The sequence below is a fragment of the Budorcas taxicolor genome, chromosome 2, assembly GCF_023091745.1.
Source record: "Budorcas taxicolor isolate Tak-1 chromosome 2, Takin1.1, whole genome shotgun sequence".
Taxonomy (NCBI): Eukaryota; Metazoa; Chordata; class Mammalia; order Artiodactyla; family Bovidae; genus Budorcas; species Budorcas taxicolor.
Window position 1 is genome coordinate 46,270,584 of NC_068911.1, and position 22,015 is coordinate 46,292,598.

The following is a 22,015-nucleotide window of genomic DNA, read 5'->3' on the forward strand; positions in this document are numbered from 1 at the left end:
CATGTGAACTGGGAAATATTTAGTATTAAATACTTGATATTAATGTTTGTTTGTTGACCTATCTAAAATAGACATGTCTTAGAGTAATTAACATTAAGTAGAATAGTTTCATTGTACCTAGGTTTAACATAAGTTAAATATTATACCTCTTACTAGTTTGTCAACAAGGAAATTACCTCGAGTGAAGAAACTTCTAAAAAAATGTAAATGAATATGAGCTTTTATATAAAAGCTATTAAAAATAATTATTCTTTAGAAATATCTCTCTAAAATAGTCTCTCCAGATTGGTGGAACTTAAATTTCTAAAAGTTGTGCCAAGTGTGCTAAGTGTTGGAAGTCTATCAAATAGTTAGGTCATTTCCAAATAAAATAAGATTTTGAAACATTTACTGCTAAACACTAATTTCCTTTTACGGAGAAACTAAAGAGATTTGGGACTATAAATAAATAATGGTTGGTGCCATCCTAAAGGCACTAGCACCCCACTCCAGTACTCTTGCCGAGTCAGACACGACTGAGCAACTTCACTTTCACTTTTCACTTTCATGCATTAGAGATGGAAATGGCAACCCACTCCAGTGTTCTTGCCTGGAGAATCCCAGGGACTGGGGAGCCTGATGGGCTGCCGTCTATGGGGTGGCACAGAGTCGGACAGGACTGAAGCGACTTAGCAGCAGCAGCAGCAGCAGCAAAATGTTCTAAGAAAGCAAGGGTTTTAGAAATTATCACTGGTATTTATGCTCACCAATCTATAAAATGCTAATATAAAAGTTAGTTCTTGGTTACTAAAGGAAAGTAGGAAGTGTGTTTTCATTAAAAAAAAAAAAGTAAAAGGTATAAAAAAATACTAAAAAGAGTTATGCATGATCAGGATTTTCTAAAATTGGATTGCAATTAGGTAGATAAATGGATTTTGTTAAAAATTACACAGCCGTAAAAAAACTGGTTAGAGTCAACTAGGTCCAAGATGGTGGAGCTGACTTTCACTAGACCTCGAGTCTTGGTATTTACTCCCAAGTGACATATCAACAAGCTAAATGATACACCCATCAACATTGACTAAATCTGACCAAATGTTCTAAATGCTTTTAATTGATCTTTTTGATAAAACTTCCTAAATCAAATTCTTTTGAAGTTCCTTTGACCTCTAGCTAACTTTGGGATGATTTAGAGGGCCCCTTTTTGAACTGTGGTGTTGGAGAAGACTCTTGAGTTCCCTTGGACTGCAAGGAGATGCAACCAGTCCATTCTGAAGGAGATCAACCCTGGGATTTCTTTGGAAGGAATGATGCTAAGGCTGAAACTCCAGTACTTTGGCCACCTCATGCGAAGAGTTGACTCATTGGAAAAGACTTTGATGCTGGGAGGGATTGGGGGCAGGAGGAGAAGGGGACAACAGAGGATGAGATGGCTGGATGGCATCACTGACTCGATGGACATGAGTCTGAGTGAACTCTGGGAGTTGGTGATGGACAGGGAGGCCTGGCGTGCTGCGATTCATGGGGTCGCAAAGAGTCGGACACGACTGAGTGACTGAACTGAACTGAAGCATCCCAAAGAAAGAAATTAAACTGTGTTTATTTGGTTGGTTAAATTACATGAAAAAAGATGATCAAATTGTTGCAGGAAGAGGGACCCCTTCCGGGGCCTGAAACTGGGCTCATGTCTAACACTCGGAAATGAATTGTCCCAGGAGACACATGTGCTGACAAAGCAAGGGATTTTATTGGGAAAGGGCACCCGGGTGGAGAGCAGTAGGGTAAGGGAACCCAGGAGAACAGCCCTGCCCCGTGACTGTGGATCGTATCATGAACTCGTTATTGCAAAATTCAGGCTGAAATTGAAGAAAGCAGGGAGAATCACTGGGCTTCCCAGGTGGCTCAGTGGTAAAGAATCTGCCTGCTAATGTAGGAGACACAGGAGATATGGGTTTGATCCCTGAGTCAGGAAGGTCCCTTGGATGAGGAAATGGCAACTCACTCCAGTATTCTTGCCTGGATAATCTCATGAACAGAGGAGCCTGGTAGTCTAAAGTCCACAAGGTCACAAATAGTCATACATGACTGAGTAACTGAGCAAATGGAAAACCACTAGGCCATTCAAGTGTGACCTATTATTAAGTCAATTCCCTATGATTATACACTGGAGGCGACTAATAGATTCAAGGGATTAGATCTGATAGACAGAGTGCCTAAAGAAATATGGATGGAAGTTTGTAACATTGTACAGGAAAACTGCAAATGAAAGTCACTCAGTCGCGCCTGGCTTTTTGCAACCCCATGGACTATACAGTCCATGGAATTCTCCAGGCCAGAATACTGGAGTGGGTAGCCATTCCCTTCTGCAGGGGATCTTCCCAACCCAGGGATCGAATCCAGGTCTCCCACATTGGTAGTGACCAGAACCATCCCACAGAAAAAGAAACGCAAAAAGGCAAAGTGGTTTGAGGAGGCTTTACAAATAGCTTAGGAAAGAAGAGAAAAGGCAGAGAGAAAGGGGAAGATATACTCAAATGAATGCAGACTTCCAGAGAAGAGCAAGGGAGATAAAAAGGCCTTCTCAAATGAACAATGCAAAGAGTTAGAGGAAAATAATAGAATGGGAAAGACTTTCAAGAAAATTGGAGATATCAGGGAACATTTCATGCAAGGATGGGAATGATGAAGGACAGAAAAGGTAAGACCTACTAGAAGCAGTAGAGATTAAGAAGTGTGTCAAGAATATACAGAACTATACCAAAAAAGGTCTTAATGACCCACATAACCATGATGGTGTGGTCACTCACCTAGAGCCATACATTGTGGAGTTTGAAGTCAAGTAGGCCATAAGAAGCATTTCTGTGAACAAATCTAGTGGAAGTGACGGAATTCAGGCTGAGCTATTCCAAATCCTAAGAGATGATGCTGTTAAAGTGCTGCACTCAGTATGCCAGCAAATTTGGAAAACTCAGCCACAGGACTGAAAAAGGTCAGTTTTCATTCCAATCCTGAAGGGCAATGCCAAAGAATGTTCAACCTACCATACAATTGCACTTACTTCCCATGCTAGCAAGGTTATGCTTAAACTCCTTCAGGTTAGGATTCAGCAGAATGTGAACCAAGAGCTTTCGGGTGTACAAGCTGGGTTTTGAAGAGGCAGAGGAACCAGAGATCAAACTGCCAACATTCATTGGATCATGCAGAAAGCACAGGAGTTCCAGAAAAACATCTAATGCTGCTTCAGTATCTAGGCTAAAGCCTTTGACTATATGAATCATAACAAACTGTGGACAATTCTTAAATAGATGGGAGTACAAGACCACCTTACCTGTCTTCTGAGAAATTTGTATGTGCATTAAGAAGCAAGAGTTAGAACCAGACATGGAATAGTTGACTGGTTCAAAACTGAGGAAGGAGTGTGACAAAACTACATATTGTCACCCTGGTTATTTAACTTATATGCAGAGTACATCATGTGAAATGCCAGCAACTCAGCTTGTGATTTAGCGATGAATCACAAGCTGGAATCAAGATAACCAGGAGAAATATTAAGAACCTCAGATATGCAGATGATACCACTCTAATGGCAAAAAGTGAAGAGGAGCTAAAGAGCCTCATGATGAGGGTGAAAGAGGGTCCAAAAGCTGGCTTGAAAGTCGACATCAAAAATAACTAATATTAATGGCATCCAGCCCCATCGCTTCACAGCAAATAAAAGAGGAAAGCATGGAAGCAACGACAGATTTTATTTTCCTGGGCTCTGTAATTACTGTAGATGGTGACTGCAGCCATGAAATTAAAAGCCACTTGCTCCTTGGAAGGAAAGCTATGACAAGCCTAGACAGCATATTAAAAAGCAGAGACATCACTTTGCTGACAAATTCTGTCTAGTCAAAACTATGGTTTTTCTTGTAGTCATGTATAAATGTGAGTGTTGGACCATAAAGAAGGCTGAGTGCTGAAGAATAAATGCTTTTGAACTGTTGTGCTGGAGAAGACTCTTGAGACTCCCCTGGACTGCAAGGAGATCAAACCAGTCAATCCTACAGAAAATCAACCCTGAATATTCTTTGGAAGGACTGATGCTGAAGCTGAAGCTCCAGTATTTTGGCCATTTGATGTGAAGAGCCAACTCATTGGAAAAGACCCTGATGCTGGGAAAGATTGAAGGCAAAAGGAGAATGGGGTGGCAGAGGATGAGATAGTTAAGTAGCATCACCAACTTGATGGACATGAATTTGAGTAAACTCTGGGAGATAGTGGAGGACAGTAGAACCTGGTGTACTACAGTCTGTGGGGTCACAGCTGTGTGCAAGTTAGTGACTGAAACAACAACAACAGGAATGTATCACATGTTATACAATTAAATTAAAAAGAAATACAATTTTCATATTTTGAAGAATATAAAATGGTATAATCATTTTGGAAAAAGGTCTGGTCATTTCTTCAGAAATATGCACACCTATACACCTATCCTGTCAGCCAGTAAATTGAAGGTATCCGCCAAAGAGAAATGAAAGCATTCTTCCATGCAAAGAGTTGTACAGAAATGTTCATAGCAGTTTTATTGATAACAACCAAAACTTTGGATAAGACAACATGGCAGTCCTTAGGAGAACGATAGCTATTCAGGCTCAGTGGCGTGCAGGCTGCTTTCAGTGCTTGCACCATCTCTGGGAATCCACGAGTACGTTTTCAGGAATTTGGCAAGCCAGACTTTGTTAAACACTGAATTATAGGAACTTGATGTAAAAACAAAAGGAATAAATACAATTCAAACTTTTCTAATTACTTTCTTGTTGCCTGTTCCCTAAGATTTTGGGGAGCTCTGGGCTTTGCCAGGTGGAAACTCTGAGCTATTATATTAATATTTGGCTGTGGGCTCCCTTCCTGTGTCCTTTTCACAGTACTGCCTCTAGAGCCTGAAACGCACCATGGCAGGAATGCAACTCATGGGATAGTAGTGATCCGGGCTTGATTTCTTGCTTTGTTAATTTTTTAATTTTATGGATTTATGAACATGATTGAAATAGTATTAACAATACAGATGAAGAATTTAAAAGGATAGTATATGTAGGTGTCATACCTTGAATAGCACAAAACTATTCTTCTAATATTCAAAAACTATTACTATCTCATTCAACAAAGAAGTTACTTGAAGCTTCAACAAGAAAAGAAGTGATTTATTAGAGTGGGATGCTTGTGAGGCTTACAAGCAGTGGTGTGAGAGGGAGAACTTAGTGGGCTACAATTTTATAATCAAAGGAAAACTGGGGAGGGAGAAAAACCACATTCTTCCTCATGCATGAGTAGACGGACGTCAGGTTTCCATCATCAGTTCCTCTTCCAGGTTGGGCAGGAGAGTTTTATTTTCCCTACATTGTCAAGCCAGGACTGTCACGGCACTATGAAAAAATAATTTGAGGTCTCAGTACAATGAGGGTCTTTCACTTTGAAATGTCACCTTCCCCTAAATTATTTTTTATGTGTGCAGAGAGCATGTGCTAGGGGTCATTAACACTGAGCTCTGTGAGCAGGATATGGATCTTGCCCCCACTGTTTTATTGTTTTGGGTCTTGTCTCATGCTTCTGACACATGGTTTTATTGCTAAGCAAGCCTGCTTGGTTTTGTGCTTAAGTATACCTGCCTTCTTGAGTAATCATTAACTTACAGGGGTGTCTCATACTTTTTTCTACTTTAATCTCCAAGTGGGATTAGCTACTTAATCACCTGCTTTGTCCTTTTACTCTGTCCCTATCACTTCTTTTTTTTTTCCCTATCACTTCTATTGAGTATTTCACGAAAAATCTTTTTTAAATTGATCACTGAAAATCGATATTTCATTTGGTTTAATTTGCATTTGTTAGATTCCAGCCAAGAGTTATTTAAAAATCTTTGTTATATTTGCATGTTTTCTTATAGGAATGATTTATTCATATATACTTTGCCTATTTTTTTTTAATTGGAATCAGTGTTTTTTCTTGTCAGCTATATATAAATTGAGGGTTTAGGAAGAAAATACTGTTTTCTGTTCACTATCTGGAGGCAACGTTTTTGGAGGCAACGTATAACTCTGTTCTGGTTTTGCACATTGGGATGAACACAGAGATCTATGTCTCTTCCCTTCCAAGGCCCTGTTAAGGTAAAAGAAAAGGTATTTTAAAAATTACTTTTCAATATTTATTTATTTGACTGCACTGGGTCTTAGCTGTGGCATGCGGCGTCTAGTTTTCTGACCAGGAATCAAACTCAGGCCCCCTGCTTTGGGAGTTCAGTCTTAGCCACTGGACCACCAGGGAAGTCCCCCAGTTTTTTTTTGGCTGCACTGGGTCTTTGGTCCTGCGTGTGGATTTTTTTCTAGTGGGGGCAAGAGGGGGCTGCTCTCTAGTGGCAGTGTGTGGTGCACGAGCTTCTACCTGCGCCGTGTCCCACTGCTGAGGCCCGAGGGCTTTAGCGTGCTGACACAGGTGCGCTCACGGGCTTAGCTGCCTCGTGGCATGTGGAAGCTTCCCTGACCAGGGACCAAACTGGTGTCCCTGCATTAACAGGTGGCTTCTTAACCACTGGACCACCAGGGAAGTCCCCCTAGAAGGTATTTTTTAAAGTCCCAAATAGTTTCAGAAAACAAGTTAAAGGACGCTGTCAGTTAACTGAAAATTTGAGATAACTGATCATAAAAGAAAGCAATTGGGGTCGGAGGCTTCTGATTCAAGATGGCAGATCAAGAACATACTTCTCCATTTCTCCTTACACTTTTATGAAATAGATGATAAATGTTTAAAAAATAATAGACATCAGAGAAAACTGAAGCAGCAGTAGAGGCCCTGGTGCATGCAGTCGGGGAGGGAAGGGACTCACTTTCAAGTGGATAATTCAAATAGGCAGAAAAAGCTGCAACCCAGAGCAGGTGTGAGGGGGCAGAGGGGAAAGGTGGTGAGAGACGAAGCTGGAAACAGGAATAGTAACTGCAAGGCTGCCTGTGCCACAGCTGGACCTCATCTATCTTCCCCATTCTCATATGATATTAGTTTCATGTTTATAGTGAGCAAAAACCTAACTGATCTCCTCAGAAGAAATGAACTCAACTGAAGAAAGCCGAGGCTTCTCAGCAGATGTTGAGGGCAAAATAAAGTCAAATCTAAGCGTACAAAAACTTCTTTCTTAGCGGCAGTTCCTGCATTTCCTCATAGTAGGAGCAAAAGTGATCAAGTTTGGTGGAAGAGCTTCTGTTCTGGGTTAGACTTCGCTTTGACTTGACCTACAGTCAGTTCTCACTAGAATTGTATGTCTATTGGAAGAGATTTGGGGTACTGATGAAAACTGTGAAGCTGGTGAAGTTCCACTGCTCTACCCCAAGTGGTACCTCTGCTTTAGATAGACAGATACTGTGAGGGGTGGGCGGGGGGACAGTAATCCATAAATAGAACAGGAGCAGTTATGATTCATTTAGAACAGGTAAAGGAAGCGGGAAATAAAAGAACGTCTATATGTCTATTACCTCCTGTTGCTTGGAAGATTCTCATTCCAGATCATGTGGGGTGTGGCAGGGAGATGACATTTTACTTCATGTCCTGTTTTTAAAATTTTTAAAATTTATTTTTGCCTGCACTGGGTTTTCCTTGCTGGTCTCTAGTTTCAGAGATTAGGGGCTACTCTTCTTTGGGGTGTGCGGGTCTCTCATTGTGGTGGCTTCTCACGCTGAGGAGGACTGGCTCTCAGGGCTTGGGTCTCAGCACTTGCAGCTCTTTAGCTCTAGAGCGTGGGCTCTGTGGTTGTGGTGCATGGGCTTCATTGCCCTGCAGCCTGTAGAATCTTCTCAGAGGAGCGATCAAACCCGTGTCCCTTGCATTGGCAGGTGGATTCTTAACCATTGGACCACCAGGCAAGTTCCATGTCTTATCTAGACATTCTTTTTTAACCACAAGAACTTATCACTTTTAGTTTTTCAATATAAAGCAGTACTAGTAATTGGGAAGTGGGGCTAATCAGATCATAGTTTGGTTTGCTTGAGTTGAGTACCACACAATCAATGGATACAGAGTCAGGCAACTGATGGAAACAGTTTCAGTGTGGTTCCCTGAGGCACACCTTTCAGTATTGGCCACATATTCAGTATTGGGAAATGTGTGAATTACCCAAGGTTAGCTTTCTCCCTACTGTACTTTTCTTGTCAGCAAGCTTGGACAGAAAGCCAATTCTACTAAAGCAGAAAACTTACTAACAGGTGTACCTGCTCCAGTTCCCAGAACATCTATCTACCTAAAACTGGACTCAAGTACTACTTTTTCTTGTTAATTTGTTAAAGTGGTTTTTGTTCCACTGATTCGTTAAAGAAAATTTCGAACGTACAGAAAAGCAGGTAGAAGAAATAAGTCATCCGGAGTCCTGTCACTCAAAGACAATATGCTAGTGTATTTTTTGGACCCTCCAAATCCAAGCTCTGAAAGATATCTAACACTGAAGGTAGTCAGAGTTAGACCTGTAGCTCTACTGAGACCGTCAGCATCCCCCAGGATACTGAAAGAGTATTTCTGTCACTCAGTTTCCCCTAATGTTAACATCTTACATAACCATGGTACGACTGCCAGAACTAAAAATGGCGAATAATTACTGTTAACTAAAATGACAATTTGGAATTTATGAATTCTTTCACTAACATCTTTTTTCTTTTTTTCTGTTACAGGATCCCATCTAGGACACTACATTGCATGCGAGTTTCTCAGTCTTTCTTTGTTTTTCACTACCTGAGTTTTGAGGAATACTGGTGAAGCATTTTGCGGAATATTCCTCAAGTGAGATTTGTCTGATGTTCTTCTCATAGTTAGACTAGGGCTATGCTTTTTCGGGGGAGTAAGACTGTAGGAAAAGTGACCTTGTCATTATGTCATATCAAGGGTAAATACTACCAAAAAGACATTGCTGTTTATGTTAACCTTGATCATGCGGTTGAGCAGTGTTTGACAGGTTTCTTCACCGTGAAGTTAATTTTTCCTTTTGCCAACACTTACCGTGGGAGGAAATGACTAGGCACAGCTCATGCTCAGGGATGGGTGGGTGGCGATTAATAAATCTTCTGGATGGAGTGTGATTCATTAGAATTCTTCTATAAGGAAGACTTAGCTCCCTTCCCAAATAATATATTTACTTACAGCAGAATAGACTCTAGTATACTTACCTTATATTCTAAATAAAACTGTGCCAGGTTTGGGCACTGGGAGCTGTTGCAGGTTGAGTCCTTTGTCCCTTAACACACCTACACGTATTTTTGGGTATTCCTGACTTATGGCGCTGTGGTATGCTGCAGACTCAGTCGTACTTTCCTTGTCCCAGTTCTAGAGTCACCGGTATCTCTCAAGAGTCCTGCCCAGCTCCTTTTGCGGGAAAGTGGTATTTACAAGCAATGTCAGGGGAGTCTACAGTTCCCTTCCAGTTGAAACTTAAGCCTGACCCTGCCCACGCCGCTCCCATTAGTCAGGCCCTTTGGGCACCGCCGCACTTCCGGCCTGCCGTGCGTGCCCTGCGCATGCGCGCCGGGGAGGCGTGACGTCTGACGGCGGCCGGGACGCCAGCGTGAGGCCGCCGGTGCCGCGTAACCCGGCAGTGTCCTTTCGCTTCGGACCTGTTTCTGTGCGCTGTGGTGCCCGGAGGCTTTCCAGGTGAATATTCCTGTCCGATTTCGGCGACCCAGACGCCCTCAGGCCGGGCCCACCCACCCTGCGCCCATCCGAGGAGACCCCAGGCCCGTGCCCTCCGTTCCCCACCCAGGCGGCGGTCCCCCCGGAGTCTCCTCTGGAGAGGCCTATCCGCGCCCCCCAGCCCCGCCCGAGCCCTTCCCCTCCCCTTCCTTTCTCCTCCATGTCACCCTCTTTCTCTGCTTCCCTCCTTCCCCCGGGCCCTCCCAAGCTTGTCCAAGAGCCGCCGCCCTCGCCTCCTCCAAGCGGACCCCCCTTCCAGACCGTCGCGCTCCGCCCCTCCGATCCCTTGGAGCCTCCCCTATAGCCGTCCGCCTGTGTCTTCTCCACAGGAAACCCCCCTCCTTTCGTCCCTTTTTTCTCTCCTTCTGGAGCCTCCCTGGGAGCTGCGCGACCGCGCCCCATCCGAGTTGACCCCTCTGCGGCTCCTTCCCTCTCTCCCTAGAGCCTCCTCTGGAGCCGCCCGGCCAGCTGGAGAGCTCCTGCTGCTGCCCCCCTTCCTGCAGGTGCCCCCCGCCGGCCCGCTGCCCATCTGCAGTGTGGGCGCAGAACTCCGCCCCTGCTGTCCCGCCAGCCCAGGGGATTTGGACTCTTTGGTTCTCCTCACACCTGGAGGTCTCATCCTCCTTAAGAAGGAGTCTGGAGTGGCATTGAAGCTTTGCGCTCGCGTGTGGGGCCCTTCTCCGCTTGGTTTCATCTACTCTCGGTTTTGCAGTGTCTTAGTTTTTAAGTGCTCCTAGTTGCATTATGTCTTTTTTTGACAGATTGTCTCACCTGCCAGTTACATTAGGAATCTCAGAGCTCAGTGTTTTTTGTTCTTTTAACTCAAAAGTAGAGTAACTTACACAGAAATGTGTTTATAAATGACCGAATAGTAAAATTCCAGGTTTCCAGGGTGGGCGGGGGAAAGGAATGAGGTGAGACGGTCACAGTATCAAAAAAAATCTAGGGGGACATAGTTAATTTTAAATCATGTTGGAATTGACTCCTGAGAGGCTCTCGTGTTTTTTTAATGTCTTTTCTGTCTTAGGACGGGGTAGAGCCACTGCCAGAGGGAGCAGCGCTTTTGTCTATAAAGGAAAGGAAGTTCCTGGGTTTTGTTGAACTTTGAGGAGACCAGTTCCAGTGCAGGAAGTGACTTGTCTCAGTCCCGAAGGGAGAGGGAATTAGGGCCCCGAGCTACTTACCTGTTAACTACCTGTTTGTTTACGACCCTTAATGTTTGTCTGACAAATAATGACCAAAGTACAATAGATGTGTTATGTGCATGTGCAGCAAGACTGCTCCTGCAGCTGGTTTTCTTGTGCTCAGCACATCCCCTGGGCCCAGGAAGTTCTTAACCCTGGGCTGGGTTGGACTGGTCTGATGGTTATTGATAGGAGGTGGTTGTTGGGGAGAGAGCTGGGCAGGTGCTTGTTTGGTCTTCCTGTGATTAGTGTTTACCCTTGTGTGGTAGTGATGACTTAACTAATGCCCCGGCCCTTCCCCCCACTACCCCTCAAATCTCTTGAGAACAGGAATCAAACATATGTTGCAGGATTATCCTGGCAGGTGAGAGTGTCTGGCACAATATAGGTGGTCAGTAAATGCTTACTGAAGGAGATTGCAGAAGAGAACTCAGAACCTAATGCCGTTTCTTTACTAGCATGTTTTTAATGGTGTTAGCATATTCTGTAAGTAAATAACCTGATAATCTCAGGAACTGAATTTGTGAAATGTGTATGTAAGTGGTGTAGAAAGAACAGATGCCTTCTTGAGGTAGTCATATTACTTCTTGGGAAAATAGAGGTTTTTCTTGATTTCACTCTAGAAGGTTTGCTGTACTTACCAGGTTGCTATCCTACATTAATATTTGGGTTCTTTCTCCTGTCCTCTTTTTTTGTTTCTTACTGGATGTCTAAAGAAATTAAAGAATTACTTTATTAGTGTCAGTAACTACCAAAAAACTGCTGAGTAAAATTAACTATTAAAAATGTTACAAAAGGACTTCCCTGGTGGTCCAGTGGCTAAGACTCTGCACTCCCAATGCACGGGTTGGGGTTCAATCCCTGGTCAAAGAACTAGATCCACATGCTGCAACTAAAGATCCTGCACGCTGCAATAAAAACGAAGATGGAAGATCGTGCATGCCACAGCTAAGACTGGTGCAGCCAAACAAATATTCTTTGAAAAGTTACAAAAAGTGGGCTAGTTGAATCAGTCCTATTTTATTGGCTGTATATCTGCTTCTGAATTTGATCCTGAGTACAGAGTATTGAACTTTCTTGCCTCTTTGTTTTAGTCTGTCTGTCCTTTGATGGGTGCTTATATTGGGTTTGTTATTAAAAATTGATCGGTATGTAAAATGGCCAACACCAAATATGAACTGACCTCTGAATGACAATAGATTACCCAATCCTTGTCCCCTGTGTTGTTTTGGAGTCCTTGAAGAACAAAGTTTTCCTTCCTTTGGTAAGGAAGTAATTTTACAGCTAAAATACTAGTTCCTCTGAAAGTGAAAGTGTTAGTCACTCAGTCATGTCCAACTCTAATGGGATCCCATGGATTGTCTCCTCTGTCCATGGGATTTTCCAGACAAGAATACTGGAGTGGGTTGCCATTCCCTTCTCCAGGGGATCTTCCCTACTCAGGGTTTCCTGCATTGCAAGCAGACTCTTTACCGTCTGAGCCACCAGGGAAGCCCCTAGTAAGTAAATTTCCTGATAATCTCAGGGAGTGAATTTGTGAAATGTGTAGGTACAGAATGAACAGATACCACTTTTTAAAAAATTTTATCCAGCTGTGCAACTGTGGGATCTTAGTTCCCCAGCCAGAGATTGAACTGCTCTTGGCAGTGAGAGCTTGGAGTCTTAATCACTGGATTGTGAGGAAAGTCTCCAGATACCACTCTTGAGGTAGTCATATTCCTTGGAAAGGTAGACAGTGCTAACTAAATGAGCCAGGTAAAGTGGGCTTTTAGTTCAGAACTGTCAGATTCCAAAGGCAATATTCTTTCCAACTTTTCAATTGGTCCCTTTTAAGATTCAGTGATTTTTAAAGTGATTTGAGTTCATATTCAAAGTGACTTGAGGAATTCCCTGGCAGTCCAGTGGTTAGGGCTGGGTGCTCTCACTGCCCCAAGGTTGGGGTGAGGGCAGGGTATGTGTTCTGGGTTTGATCTCTAGATGGGGAAGGAACTAAGATCCCATAAGCCAAGAGGTGCACCCCCCCAAAAATGAAATGTTGAATATGATTTGTATTTTTAAAACTTTTTGTAGATTTTATTGGTATGTGAGTAAGGTGGCTATTTTGCAGCTAGTTTGCTGGTAGGTATTCTGTCCTGTAGAAGTCTACTCCTGTAGAGTTTTAGTTTATGCATTAGATCCTACTTCAGGGTATAGCTTCCCTGGTGGCTCAGAAGGTAAAGAATCTGCCTGCTGTGTAGGAGACGTGGGTTTGATCCCTGGGTGGGGAAGATCCCCTGGAGAAGAGAATGGCAACCCCCTCCAGTATTCTTCCCTGGAGAATCCCATGGATAGAGGAGCCTGGCAGGCTACAGTCCATGAAGTCACAAAGAGTCGCACACGATTGAGCGATTAAGCGCTTGTGTGCGTGCGCACACACACACAAACACACACGGAAAGTGAAATTCAGCAAGGTATGTCAGAAAGCTATTACTGTTTCTTCAGAGACTGATTTAGTTAGGTATTCTGGGAAGGGTTTTTATGTTTGTTTTTTTTTTTCCCCTTCTACTGTGTGTTCAAATTTTGACAGCCAGGGGCATCTTAGTAAGTCTCCTAAGCCATTTGAGAAGCAGCCTCATGTGCTTCTGTCTTCTAGAATGTTTTGGGCAAATTTTAGGTGGATGGTGAGGAAATAATAGCAAAAATAGTAGTAATAATTGCTGTGGGAGTAGCTACTATTTGTTGGTTTTAGTAACTGTCACACACTATGCAAGCACAAGCTATTTTACCCAATTTTCCAAACATCTTATCCAAGTAGGAATTAGTATTCTCACTTTATAGATGAAGAAACTAAGTCTTGGAAAAGCTAAGTAACTTGCCCAAGGTGATTTATAAGTGATTGAGCCAGGATTTAAACGCAGTTCTTTTGACTTCAAACCCTGTGCTCTGAAGCATTAGGTTCTATGAATTTTTAAAAGCATATTATCAGAATCATACTTTATGATTTTTGATTCCTAAAAATGTAACAAGTTTCTCCCTCCATTTTGAAAACAAAGAACTATTGGAAGGTTCAGGTAAATGCTGTTCATTTAGGAATTAAAAAAAATATATTTAAGAATAATAAAAACTATTGCCTACATGTTCACATTTATCAAAATAATGTATATACATAAATTGAAAATCCAAATAGCACTTTAAACCTAAGAGTGAAAAACCCACTCCCTTTCCATTAACTAGAGACAACTAGTTTTTTTTGCTGCCTTTTTTATGTTTGAGATATAGTAACATTGCTATTGATTTAGATGTAATCTTTGACTTCCTGCCATGGAGGACTTTTGCCTCCTGTAAACACACTTTTTGAGTTTACCAGAGTCTCTTAGATAATGTCAGTTTCTGTCCCTTTCCACTGTCCTCCAATCTGGACTGGTTTCTTTTCTGGGCCTGTGGCACAGTTATCTTCCTGTGACCTTCCTTCACCTTCATCCTGGGCATTTTCTTTCCCTTTGTTCATTATTGGCTCCCTAGTTCCTCTCTTATTATGGTGGAATACGTTCTTCACTAGGTTCTGGAAACAGAGTCGGGTGCATGGAAGGTAAATCTTAAGTCTTTGAGCATGTGTGTAAATGTCCTTATTTTATCTATTTGATTAATAATTTGGTATGGAATTCTGGCTTGAAAATAATTTTCTCTCAGCATTTTGAAGATACTGATTCATCGCCTTCTGGCTTCCAGTATTGTTGATAAAAATGCCCTTATGCTTTGTTTATCCATTATGTGACTCTGCGCCGCCACCCCCCCCCCTCCCCCAGAAGTTTTAAGTTCTATTTTTTTGTCTGTAGAGTCTGCAGTTTCAATTAAATCTTACTGAGGATCTTTTTAAATTCATCTTGCTGGACACTCAGTGAAGCTTTTGTGTCTAGAAATGCATTGTCATCTTCTGGAAAATGTTTGTATAGTATTTTTTCTACTTTTTTCCAGTGGTTTATTTATGTACCTCTCTTGTAAGCAGGATGCTTTATAACCAGGGTTATCCTTTATTTATTTGTTTTCAATTCTTGGCCTTTTTTTTTCCCCTTTCAGAGAGAGTTCTCCCATTATGATTGATCTTTTATGCTCTTGTATTTTAGATTTGATTCATCGTTTTAAACTGAGAGCTCTGAATGTTTATATTTTAGAACATTTTGTTTTTTGGCTACAATATTGTGTGTCATTTCTCTGGTAACAGTATTAGGTTGGTGCAAATGTAGTTGCGGTTTCAGACCATGAATTTTAAATCATTATAACTAGGCTCAAATACATCTTTATTAATCAAAATAGAAACCATTGCAATCAGCACATTTTTCTCAATGAGAAATAAGTTTGTTCATTCCTGTGGCATAAAAAATCCATGCTTCTGGATTCGATGAACTCTTGGAAAATATTTTCTGCCTCCTCCTGGTTGTGGAAGCGTTTTCCTTGCAAAAAACTGTCGAGATGCATGAAGAATGGTAGTTGGTTGGCAAGAGGTCGGGTGAATATGGCGCAAGGGGCAAAACTTCGTAGCCCAATTCATTTAACTTTTGAAGCGTTGGTTGTGTGACATGCAGTTGGGTGTTGTCGCGGAGAAGAGTTGGGCCCTCCCTGTTGATCACTGTGGGACAGTTGTCAGTGCACCTCACCGATTTGCTGAGTATACTTCTCAGATGTAATGGGTTCGCCAGAATTCAGGAAACTGTAGTGGATCATACTGGCAGGAGATTGCCAAACAGTGACCTTGACCTTTTTTTGGTGTAAGTTTGGCTTTGGGTGTGCTTTGAAACTGCTTCTTGGTCCACCAACTGAGCTGGTCTTCACCATTTGTATAAAATCCACTTTTTGTCACATGTCATAATCAGGTTGTGAAATTGTTTATTGTTGCTGTGTACAGTAAGAGAAGACAAACACGTCAAGCGTTTTTTTGATTTGTGGTCAGCTTATGAGGCACCCACTTATCGAGCTTTTTTGCCTTTCCATTTTGCTTCAAATGCCTAATGACTGTAGAGTGGTCGATGTTGAGTTCTTTGGCTACTTATTCTGTAGTTTTAAGAGGATCAGCTTCAGTAATGGCTCGCAGTTGGTCATTATCAACTTCTTATGGCTAGCCACTGCATTCCTCATCTTCAAGACTCTCATCTCTTTTGCACAATTTCTTGAACCACCATTGCACTGTACATTCATTAGCAGTTCCTGGGCCAGATGGGTTGTTGATGTTTCGAGTTGTTTTCACTATTTTATGACCTATTTTGAACTCGAGTAAGAAAATGGCTTGAATTTGCTTTTTGTCTAACATCATTTCCATGGTCTAAAATACATATAAAATAAACAGCAAGTAATGAGTCATTAGCCAAAAAACATAAATCGAGAAATTCATATTAAGATGATGTATAACTTAACTATTTTTATTTAAGAATGTATTCCAATATCAAATGGCAAAGTTCGACAGTGAAAAACTGTAGTTACTTTTTCACCAACGTAATAACTTTCTTAAAAGTTTTCCTTTGCTCCCTGCAGTTGTTTCTAATTCCTGTGAAAGTGTCAGTTTTTTTTTTTTTCCTAATCTTATATTTTTTAGTCTCTTATCTCGAGGCTTCCTCAGATGCCTGAACATACATGCTGTGCTCAGACTCTCAGTCAGATCCTACTCTCTGTAGCCATATTGATGGCAGCCCACCAGGCACCTCTGTTCAAAAGATTCTCCTGGCAAGAATACTGGAGTAGGGTGCCACTCCAGGGGATATTCCTACTCCAGGGTGTCTTTCCAACCCAGGGATCAAACCCGTGTCTCTTATATCTCCTGCATTGGCAGGCGAATTCTTTACCACTAGCACTCCCTGCGAAGCCCGAACACACATGCTGTTTCTACTTAAGATGTTAAAAATACTGCCTGGAGGTTTGTGTGTTTGTTTAAAGTTTACTACTTGGTGAGCTTTCTTCTAGGGTTTTAGGCAGAGGTCAGTTGTTTTATAGAAAAAAAATTTTTTTCAGTATTAATGAGCCTTGGGCTGTGGTCTTTGCCCACACCTGAAGAGTCTGGGAGTTAAGAAAAGGAAGAGAACAGGAAGTTCAGGATGTTCACTTACTCTGTTCCTCCTCTAAGTGTGGCATCTCACTTCCAGTCTGAGCTATCCCTGATGTCACCAAGAGTAGATAAATCCTCTGTATTTCAGCCTTTCCGGAAAGGAAATCCTCAAGATTGGGGAGGATAGTAGCCTGGATGTGTTAGAGGGCCTAGTGACTCTTCTTAAAGACTTTTCAGTAAATTGTGATAATCTCCCCCGCCTTTAGAATTATCTCATACTTTTAAATCCTGAATCTTCATAGTGTTCTGTGACTAGGGTTGGCTTGCTGTGTTTTGATTGTTAGCACATGAAAAGCAGCGAAAGCTAAATTTTATATTTGTTAGTTACTACTTGTTCATTTACTTTAGACCTTTCACTATGTTCTTAGCAGCTCATCTGCTTTTGTTTCTGTTGCCATTCTTTTTGCCTTTGTGGATTTATGCAACTAAAATTCATTTCATGAGAAAGCAGATTAGGTGTTTAATTTGTCATTACTGTTGAAAATAGCAAAGCAGTCCAGGAGGGGTGATCTTTACATTATTAATAGATTGTTTGTCTTGGATTCTCATTTTAATGTCACCGTTGCGTTTTCTCTCTTTGAAACTAACTCTCATGTGAATTGAAGTGTTTAGTGACAAGAAATATGGACTTGTAGAAATATGTAATATTTCTAAATACTGTGGATGGGAAAATGGCAAGATGGATATTTAAAGTCTGCCTTTTTTTCTTTTTCCCTTCTGAGCACTGAGTTATCCTATTCTAGGTAACCTAAAGGCAGGGCAGGCTAGCAGGATCCAGGACCAGGAATTGGTCTAGGCTGATGATGGACCTGTTTTGGGCAGTGCCATGTGAATGCTCTACAAGGCTGAGGGCAAGTAGGCTGAGTGATGGGCAGTATCCCTCCTCCTCTGCTCTGTGATCAGGGCTCAGGATATGCTGGAGGAGCTTGGCAGGGGACAGACTCTAGATAAAAAGATGTAGCTGTGGTCCAGCATTGGTAAGGTGGGTCATTTAGGAGCAGATGAAGCAGCTGCTCCTGTTTATGTACTTGTTACCTTGGTGTCTCTTATTTATGCGGCTCAGTGTTGGGGTCTGTATTGTGTTATGTCTCACTTACAGGTTGGGAGCCAGGGGTTGAGGATGCTCCTGCTAATGAGGCAGTATGCTCCACATAGTGGTGTGACATGGTACCTGACAGAAGAGGCTGGCAGACACAAAGGAAGCACACCTCTTTAATGGAGATAAAGAGCTTCTTTTTTAAGTTTTTGGATGGTTTGTAGCCTGTTCCTACAGTCTTCTCTGCTGCCTGTGTTTCAGTACATTTGAGTCCTTAACTCTGAGCTCTAGACTTTTTGTCTTAAAAAAGAAATTCTAACATTTTAGGCTGTAAATAACAAATATCTCTTACTGTTAATGCTGTAACTTTGAGTTATTTAGTAAGGGGAAGGAATTACACAAATCAAATAGTTTGACCTGTTTTTTGTAACCACCATCCCCTTCATTGTGAAATTGAAGTCACAGTGTATGTTTTCTCAAGCACATTCTATAGTGATGTGGCTGTATGGTTTTAATCATTTTTATACTTAGGATGCCTTTTAGCCTCAGTTGGTTTTAATGAACTGTAATTACTGTTTTCACATTGGCACTTGTGTTGTCACAGTTTGGCCATTAAATACCCTTTCTTTAGCTGGTTGACTTTTTTCCTGAGAGCACCTTTGTTTTTTTGACAGTAAGACATCTTAGGCACATCTTGAGGTATCTTGTCCCTGAATTGTAACCAGCTCATTTTCATGGAGTACAGGTTCCTTTTAGAGGAGACCAGTATTAGAGATAAATATCTGGGCATGTAAGATTGTCCATGTAATGACTAAGGGTAGACAGGATGATACCAGATAAGAAGCTACCTGAGTCTGCAGAACAATTACCCTTTTTCAAAAAGTAATGAGTTTCTGTTGCTAATTTCAGTTTAAGTTTCTTTCTACCTTGTAATAATCTACCTTTCCCTTTCTTCATTTGTTTTGAACTATTTAGCCATGCCAGAGATACATTTATAATGTTGTCCTATCTATGTAGAATTTTTTTTCCTCCGTTTTATTCCTGTTTTAAATCTTGCCTCAAGTGGCCTGAAATTGATTTCCAAGTTGGGTTTTCAGTTTTCTCTTGTTGACATCCCCTTGAGTCACATCTACCTGAAAAGTGAAAGAATCCCAGCCTCACCCCCAAGCAAATGTCAAAGAAAACGTAGGCACGATATCTGGCAACTCAAATGTTAATGTATACAGTTAGTAAATAACTGGAAATTTCTTGGTCCTTAAGGAACTCTCTTTTTAAGTCTTCACTTTCCTGGATGCTAGTGGATCCAGGATGTGAATGATCAGTTCTGGATTAATCTGGATGTTAATTTTCAGTTCAGTTCAGTCACTCAGTTGTGTCCAACTCTTTGCAACCCTGTGGACTGCAGCATGCCAGGCTTCCCTGTCTGTCACCAACCCCTGGAGCTTGCTCAAACTTGGGATGTTAATCTTACAGGCACATAAAGTTGTTGGTCTCGGATTCTTAAAGACCTGTGAATAAATGAAGCTGCTGTTAATTTCAATGTTAGGCTGAGCTGCCATTTTGACCAGTATAAATGTCAACAAATATAGCTAAAGGAATATCAATCATTAGAGATTTTAAAAAATTTGCCACAGAAGTTTGGGAAATTCCTTCCTATTGCTCCACATTTTTGCACTGTTCACTTGGTTCCACATCCACCAGCAAAGTTGTGTGGCAGCATTTCAGTCAGGTTTTACGTATGTATTGTAAACTAGGTGGCTCCCAATACCTACAGGTAATTTTTGGCCTAATCAAAGGAAAATAAACGAGTTTCTGTTAACGATTGTAGGAAGTTTTAGTATAAATATCCAGGATTTGGCATGAGTGAATACCCTTCAGTTTTATGTTTTGGGGTAATAATATCATTGCAGAGATGTGATGGCATCTGTAACATCCATCCCCTGTCTTTTTAACTTCCAAGTTTAATCTTTTTCTTCCATTAGAGTGTCAACTAGCATGAAAGCTGGGCTTTTGGCTTGGTCACTGCTTTATCTTTAGTGTGTGCTGCAAGGCTAGGCACACATCAGATATTCAAAGAATATTTGTTGAATGAAAATAGAATAGTATTATTTCTCTGCCTCAAATGCTTTTGGAAGTAAATGATTGTTTCAGGGATGTTACAGGCCACCTGTAACATTCTTTTGGCACCAGGGACTGTTTTCGTGGAGTAGGGGCCAGCAGGCTATGGGTAGCAGGCTCTGCTTGTCTGCCACCCACCTCCTGCTGTGTCACAGACCACACCAGTCTGCTTCCTGGGGTTTGGGGACCCTTATTATAGGCTGCAAGTTGCAGAAAACTAGTTCAACTCAGTTTAAGTAATGATGAAACCCATCATTTTGCTTAATGGAAAGCCTTGCATTAGCGGGAATTTTCCTGGTCGGGGGAGTCAGTGGCTCAGCAGTTAGCACTGCCTTCTCAACAGTCAGCTGCCTCGGGCGTGTAACCTCAGCAGCAGCAGCAGTAAGCAGCACGCACATCCTCTGGGAGAAGGAAGAGACTGACTTTGTGCATCTAGTTCATCTGGGACTGTATGTTTGAGTACCTAAATGTGGGAGAGAAAGATGAAAAAACATCTTTTCTTTTTTGGTGAGGACAAGCAGCATGAACTGGCAAAAACTTCCGGGAGACTAAGAACATTCATTTTGAAGACGCTGAAGTGTAGGATGACTCGTGAGCCGTACTTAGGCGTGGGAAACATTAAATGAGGGAGAACTCATTTGTTCCTTTGAGGTGGCTACTTGGGCTTGTGCTCCGTTTTGCCAACCTTCCAAAACTTATATGTCTTAAGAGAATACCTAAAAATGCTAAAGTAGAAAACAAAAGTAGCTCATAATTTCAGCCTCCAAATAGTATCTGTTGATGTGTTCAGTCCCTGGCCTGGGAAGATCCCACGTGCCGCGGGGAGCTTAAGCCTGTGTGTCACGACTGCTGAGGCCATGCTCTGAGCCCGCAGGCTGCAACTGTGGAGCCTGTGTGCCAGGAGCGCTGCAGCCCGCACCCCAGAACCCGTGTTCCCCGAGAGGAGAGTAGCCCCTGCTCACCACACGTAGAGAGAACCCTCAGGCAGCAGTGAACCCAGTGCAGCCAAGAATTAAATAAATAAAATGATACAACATTTGCAAGTTGTTTTTAAAAACTTGAATAGTACAGAAAGTTGTAATAGGCCTGAATATTCACCCTCTTTTCTGACGCTCAGCATTGCCCATCCCTCTCCTCAGAGGTACACATTATTAACAGTTTTATGATACCTTCCAGAAAGCAGTTGTGCTGGTTGATACAGGCTCTGTGTGTTCATTAGCACATGCTGTCCTGCTGCAGTCCTTTCCACATGTGTATGATCATCTGCCATGTGTGGAGGGGCCTCTGGTTGGGGACAGTGTTATGCATATGTGGGTGAAACTGCATGTGTGTATCAAGGAGGCATATTCCTAGTGATGGTGAGGTTGCTAGGTCAGAGTGTATGAATATTTAAAGTTTGGATGGATATTGTCAAATTCTCCTCCCAAAAGATTACAGCAGTTTTCATTCCTGACATTATGCTTTCTCCTTTCTGGGTATCATAGTTTCTTTCATTTGTGGCCCTATAATAGGCAATGTTGTTAACTTGTGATTTGAATTTTGTTATTTGAATTGAGAGAGAAATGGAGTAGCTTTTGAGTTTTTTGCCCACTCATGTTTCTTTTTCTCTAAACTGCCAAATGATTGCTGTTTCTGTTGTCAGTCGGCTTTGTAAGTGAAGGAAAGTAACTCACTGCTGCCATGTGTATGGTTGTAAAATGTATTTGTCTTAGTCTTTTATTGGTCTTCTTTACTTTTGCCACTCAGATTTTTATTTTTATGGAGTTAAAGTTATTAGACTTTTTTTTTTTTTGGTGAGTTCTGCTCTTTGAGTTTTTTGTTCTGCTCTGACCTGGCCACTCCACCGGCTGACACCCATGCACGCCCAACTGTAACTGGGCTATGTAAAGTCATTAGGGCACACCCAGAGAAGGCAGTGGCACCCGACTC

At 41.9% G+C, this 22,015-nt stretch overlaps 1 protein-coding gene across 2 annotated transcripts in view; it reads left to right on the top strand.

Moving 5' to 3' along the window:
* The first annotated feature begins 9,536 nt into the window (after positions 1-9,536).
* Positions 9,537-22,015, top strand: part of PLEKHB2 (pleckstrin homology domain containing B2) — a 50,137-nt gene continuing 37,658 nt past the window's right edge. For both annotated transcript variants that reach the window (XM_052660208.1, XM_052660218.1), the window contains exon 1: positions 9,537-9,636. The gene's annotated coding sequence lies outside the window, so the exon portion shown is untranslated. The remainder of the gene's footprint in view (positions 9,637-22,015) is intronic.